A 7,099-nucleotide genomic window follows, 5' to 3' on the forward strand; every position below is an offset into this window, starting at 1 on the left:
CCGCCGTCACTGGAGCAAGCAAGCCTCCCTGCTCGCTTCAGTGCATGGCTGCCGGCCGCCATCTTGGCTGACAGTTAATTTGCATAAGGATATGCTGATGAGCCAATGGGAAGGGTAGTGGTCGTATGCTAATTACCATGTTTCTCTTTTATTAGTGTAGATACTAGAGGCCCAGTGCATGAAATTTGTGCACTGGGGGGTGATCTTCAGCCCAGCCTGCACCCTCTCTAATCTGGGATCCCTCTCACAATCCAGGACTGCTGGCTCCCAACCGCTCGCCTGCCTGCCTGCCTGATTGCCTCTAACCACTTTACCTGCCAACCTGATCACCCCCTAACCACTCCCTTGCCAGCCTGATAGATGCCTAATTGTTTCCCTGCCAGCCCGATTGCCCCCAACTGCCCTCCCCTGCAGGCCTGGTCACCCCTAACTGCCCTTCCCTGCTGGTCTGATCACCCACAACTGCCCTCCCCTGCCTGCCATCTTGTGGTGGCCATCTTGTGTCCACATGGGGGCAGCCATCTTTGACCACATGGGGTGGCCATCTTGTGTGTTGGAGTGAGGGTCAATTTGTATATTGGTCGTGACTAATTAGCACATCAGGGCTAATTAGCATATCCTCTTATTATTGTGTTGGAGTGATGGTCAATTTGCATACTGGTTGTGACTAATTAGCACACCTGGGCTAATTAGCATATCCCTCTCTTATTATATGGGATAGATTGTATTATTTTCCATATGAACAACTGTAAACCTACTTTTGCCCCACCTTGTATTTGAAATCTATAGGACAGTCATTTGTACCTTGTCTCTAAACTTGCATTTTCCTGCTATTTCTAAATGGTTAGATCAGCAAAAATAGCAAAAGTGTGTCCTCAGTTTGTCATATCAGGATGTGCATGAGGTCAGTGGTATTTATTTAGTCACATGTGGATAATAAAAAATAAAATGATCCCAACCTGGAAATTTTCACCTAATGCTGGAGGTAGCAATGGAGAAAACTGGAGAAGACCAAGCAAACACCAATATAATTTCCCATCCTTAAAGTGTGGTTCAGCTATATCCTCCTCTGTGAACCACTCTTTAACCACCCTCCACCTCTGTCAGAACCTGCTTTCCTGGTGCTCTTACAGCATTTCATCACAAGCTGTGTTCTCATTAGCTTTTTTGTCGGTTTGACTCCCTGCTGGACTGTGAGACTGCGAACAAAGAATATTTCTATTTCACCTGTTGTATTCCCTGCTGAGAATAGCCTTCCTTGACCCTACTTTAAGCCTCAGGTCAGGTATCATTTGTCCAGGAAGCCTGTCCTGACTCACCTAATTTGAGTTAATCCTTCTCCTCTGTGTTCTCTTTTACCCTATGCCAACTTCTACCTTAGTGTGCATCACGCCATATTATTATCCCCTGTTTATCTTCCTCTCCATAGAGATGCTGAGCTACTTTCAACCAGGAAGTGTGTCTCCAAGTGTCCAGCAAAGTGTCCTATAGAAGGATCTCAATAATGGCATATTGAAAAATATTTAGTTAAATCAAGAAAGTATACTAATAATGCAATTAAAAGTCTTTATTTATACATGTGTAATAGATACAGTGGTTGGATTGGAGTTGAGATATAGCTGGTGTGTGGAGTTCAGCTCTAATTGTCATTATTAATCTGGTTCTGAGCATAGAAGCACCATAATAAAATACCATAACCTTCCTGAGGGTCCATATAGAAGTGACAGTTGTCAAAATTATCATGATTAACAGGGAAGAATAACAATTTTGTGATGGTCTTTTATTTATGTTCATTTTTTTCTCAAGCCTGGTCTGATTACCTATTTAGAAGTAATGTGCAGAATACACCATCTAGTTAAAATAAATATCTAGTTATTAAACACTCAGTAAGTTCAAAGCATAATAGAAATACATATATTCACATTTTATCCTTCCTGAAGTATCTCCAAAATACTATTATTACTTCATGTTAAGCATAAAGAAATTGAGACTCATAGGGGTTAAGTAACCTGCCAAGGTCACTGAGCACTTAAATCTGGGTAAGCTGATTACAGAATCAAAGTTCTGAAATATCTCTGCTATGTTTTATTTTCTTTTTAAGACATTGTGTTTGATAGACTCTAAGATGGTCTCCAGTGATCCCTATGTAGGTAATCACCCCCCCCCCAACCCTGCTTGAGTGTGGACTGGCTTAAGTGACTTACTTCTAACTAATAGAATATGACACAAGTGGTGAGATATTTAAGTGTTTAGGTTACAAGAGAGTGCAACCTTTGACTTTCTGGATGACTCTCTATCTTGCTGGTTTTGATGAATCAAGATGCTATGTTGAGGAGGCCCATGTGGCAAGGAATTTAGGGTGTTCTCTGGCCAATAGCCAGCTAGAAATTGAGGCCCTCAGTCCCACAGGCCACAAAGAAATGAATCTTGTTAAAAACCATGTGATCTTGAAAGCAAATCCTTCCTCAGCCAACCTTCAGAGGAGAACCAAGCTCAGGTTTACACCTTCATTGTAGCCTTGTGCAAAACTATGAAGTAGAGGATCAGGTTAAGCAGTGCCCATATTCATGACCTACAGAAATAGTGAGGTAATATATAGGTGTTTTAAGCTGTGAAATTGTGGCAACTTGTTATGCAATGACAGATGTTTAATATAGCCATTAAAGATACTGTTAAAAGTAAGTTATATCATGAATATTGCAAATACTTACTACATGAACTTACAATATATCATGGACTGTTCTATGTGTTTTACATGTATTAGCTCACTTAATCATCTCAACTATGCTATGAGGTAGATACTGTTATTACCTCCATTTTATAGATGAGGAAACAGGTACAGAAGTGTTCAGTAACTTGGTTGCACATGTAGAAAATGGCAGAACTTAGATATTCATTCAGGCATTCTGACTCTGAGAATCACACGTCTTAATCACAACCACTCTGCTATATTAATTTGAATGTTATACTTTCCGAAAAGGTGCATGAGAGAACTTGGCCATTAAACTTTAATTAGAAATTTTATTAGTGAACAATTATTTTGAAAGCATGTCTTAAAATGGTCAAACCTGAAAACAGATATCATAAGGAAATCTATTTTTATCTGTCATAACTCTAGTAAGTAAGGTCTCTCCAAAGATGACCATGGAGATGAAGGATTGGGATCTAAATAGATGGATCTTTGAACAAGTTCTTGGATATTTTATTCTTCTAATCTAGTGAACACTCTCAATTAGAATGACAGATTCCACGACAGTTCACTCTTGAAATTCATGTTATTCTGGAGATGAAAATTGAAATAATTTACATATTAGAATATTGGTGTTTAATATTTAGTGCTGGTAGTTGGGAGAAGAGGAAAGATTTGTGTTCTAAACAAAACAGTAAGATTGAGAATAGGATGACAGAGAAAAACATGAGAAAATTATACATTTTTCTCATATCCTATATAATAAAGAGGTAATACGCAAATTGACCCTCACACCCTCACATCATCACAAGATGGCTGCCCCCATGTCATCACAAGATGGCCACCCCCCTGTCGTCACAAGGTGGCTGCCACAAGATGGCCACCCCCACATCATCACAAGATGGCCACCACAAAATGGCCACCCCCACATCATCACAAGATGGGTGCCCCCACATTGTCACAAGATGGCTGGCAGGGGAGGGCAGTTGGGGGCAACCAGGCCTGCAGGGGATGGCAGTTGGGGGTGACAAGGCTGGCAAGGGAAGGCAATTGGGGGCCATTAGGCCAGCAGGAGAGGGCAGTTGGGTGTGAGATCAGGCCGGCAGGGGAGGGCAGTTGGGGGCGACCAGGCTGGCAGGGGAGGGCAGTTGGGGGTGATTGGGCCAGCAGGGGAGGGAAGTTGGGGGCCATTAGGCCAGCAGGGGAGGGCAGTTGGGGCGATCAGGCTGGCAGAAGAGCAGGTAGGCATCAATCAGGCTGGCACTGGAGTGGTGAGTGGGCGATCAGGCTGGTAGGCAGAAGCGGTTAAGGGCAATCAGGCAGGAAGGCAGGCAGGCAAGTGGTTAGGAGACAACAGTCCCAGATTGTGAGAGGGATGTTCCGCAGGGTTCGGGCCTAAACCAGCAGTTGGACATCCCCCGAGGGGTCCCAGATTGGAGAGGGTGCAGGCTGGGCTGAGGGACACCCCCACCCCGTGCACAAATTTTGTGCATCGAGCCTCTAGTCTTTTATAATATGCTATACAGTTTTACATAAAACAAAACATCTTTATACCAAGAAATAATGCAGTCACCATAAATAACATCTATTATTAGAATTCTGTATGATGGAGAACTTCTGGGTAGCTGACAACAATGGCAGCCACTTAGGTTCCAATCTCCTAACATTTCCTCCAAAAGTAATACAGATAAATAAGAAGAGAAAAATAAAATGACAGGAAACCATGCCCTCATAATAACTTGAACAGAAAGAACAACTAAACTTCAAAATAACTATAATTAAAAGGAGAAATTATACCAACTTGTAGCATATTTTAAGAATAAAATGCATTTATGACCTAGCTTACTTGGCTCAGTGGATAAAGTGTCGGTCTGTGGACTGAAGGGTCCAGGTTCGATTCTGGTCAAGGGCACATGATCAGGTTGCGAGCTCGATCCCCAGTAGGGGACGTGCAGGAGGCAGCCGATCAATGATTCTCTCCCATCATTGATGTTTCTATCTCTTCCTCTCCCTTCCTCTCTGAAATCAATAAAAGTACTTAAAAATTTTAAAAAAGAATAAAATGCATTTATTGTAACTTGAAAATATAAAAGTTAAATAGATTAAACAATTTAGTTTCCTCATTTATAACTGATGTGGCAGGTCATAGGTAGAGCAAGACATCTATCTCACTGTTTCAATTTTAAACCATGCCCTCATCATAACTTGAACAGAAAGAATACCTAAACTTCAAAATAACTATAATTGAAAGGAGAAATAATACCAAATTATAACAAATTATAGCATGTTCCATCCCCCTTCCACCTGCCTTCTTACAAGGCTTTGTGGTGAGCAAGGCCAACTGAGAAAACCTGAAGGGAAAGATAGCTAAAAGGTCTAAAGTTATGTAAAAACTACCACCAAAAAGACCAAGTTCATCCTAATTTTTAAAAAAGTGTCTGGGTGGAACAGACATCAACTATAGGGAAGAGAGATTTGAAGGGATAGTCTTTGAAACAAAAGCTTATTGGAAAGGTAAAAAGTAAAATTTTATCAATTGAGTGGAGAAGAACATTTTATCAATTGAGTGGAGAAGCAGTAAAGAAGAAAAAGGGCAAAATTTAAGGCCAGTATGACTAAAGAGAACCACAGAATCAGAGAACACAAACCATCCCTATCACAACATAGAAACACAAATTTATTAAATATCTGAACTTTGCTATGCTGACAGAAGAGGGCGCCATTAAAATAGGAATCTTGAGGGGGAAAAACATGAACAACAAAGAATATATTCATACAGAATTGATGGTGAGAGAGGTATTTATAGCACTAAATATTTAAAATAGGAAAGAGGAAGGACTTCTAATTAATAATTTAAGTGACAACATCAAAAAAAATCTAGAGAAAGAGGAGTAAAATAAATTCAAAGCAAGTAAAAGAAAGGAAATAATAAAGAACAGAAAAAAATGAAATTGGAAATAGAGAAAATAAATGAAACAAAAAGTTAGATCTTCAAAATTATCAATAAAATTGAGAAACTTCCAGCAAGACTAAAATTGATAAAATGAGAGGACATAAAAATTCCACTATCAGGAATGAAACTGGATATTACTACAGATCCTTTGGTTATTAAAGAATAGTAAGGCAATACTATGAACACACTGCTATCATAAATTAAAAAAAATAGATAAAATAAATCAATTCCTTGAAAAACACAAACTACTAAAACTCATGCAATAGAAAATAGATAATATGAATTGTCCTGTAACTATTAAAGAAATTGAATCTGTAATTTAAAAGCTTTCATTAAAAAAGTCTCCCAACCCAGATCATTTCACTGGAGAATTCTACCAAACATTTGAGAAAAATGAGCACCAATTCTCTATAATATTTTTCAGAATATAGAAGAGGACAGCACACTTGCCAACTCATTATATAAAGCCAAAATTATCCTAATAACAACCAGACAAAAGCAGTACAAAAAAGGGAAAACGAATGATCACTATCTCTCACGATGTTAGATGCAAAATTTCTCAATAAAATACTTGCAATTCTTATGTAAAAAAGATTTATGCATCATGATTAAGTGGGGTTTATTTTAGGAATACAAGGCTGAGTCAATATTAGCAAATCGAAGTCACCTCCTACATCAATAAGCTAAAGGAGAAAATTTATGTAATCATATCAATTCATGCAGAAAACACAATTGACAAAATTCAACACCCATTCATGATTAATAAAATTTTCTAGAAATTTGAGTAGTTTAGTATAGAGAGGAATTTTCTCAACTTGGTCACAAGTATCTATAAAAATCCTACAGCTATATGATACTTAAGAGCAAAACATTGAGTGCTTTCCCCTTAATATCAGGAAAAAAGCAAGGATGTCTGCTTTCCCCACTTTTATTCATCATAGTGATGGAAGTCCTAGCCAGCTCAATAAAGAAAAAAAAGGAAATAAAAGGCCTAAATATTGCAAAGGAAGAAATGAAAATGTCCCCATTTTAAGATTACATGATTGATTTATCTATTTAGAAAGGAATCTAAAAAAAGTTTGTAGAATTAGTGAGTTCAACAAGATCAACACACATGCCAATCATATTCCTATATACTAGCAAAGAACATGTGGAAACAAAAATGCAAAAGACATAATATTTATAATCACTGCAAAATTGGAATACTTAGATATAAATATTAAAACAATTACAAGATCTGTATGCTATATGGTGAAAATTTCAAAGCACAAATGAGAGAAATCATAGAACTAAATAAATGGAGAGACAATGTGCTCATGGATTAGGAGAGTCAATATAGTAAAAATGTCAATTCTTCTCAAGTTTATCCATAGGTATAATGCAATTCCTATCAAAATCCCAACAATATTTTTTTTTAATATATATTTTTATTGCTTAAATTATTACAAAGAGTATTA

This window comes from Myotis brandtii, unplaced genomic scaffold (genome assembly GCF_000412655.1).
Source record: "Myotis brandtii unplaced genomic scaffold, ASM41265v1 scaffold654, whole genome shotgun sequence".
Classification (NCBI taxonomy): Eukaryota; Metazoa; Chordata; class Mammalia; order Chiroptera; family Vespertilionidae; genus Myotis; species Myotis brandtii.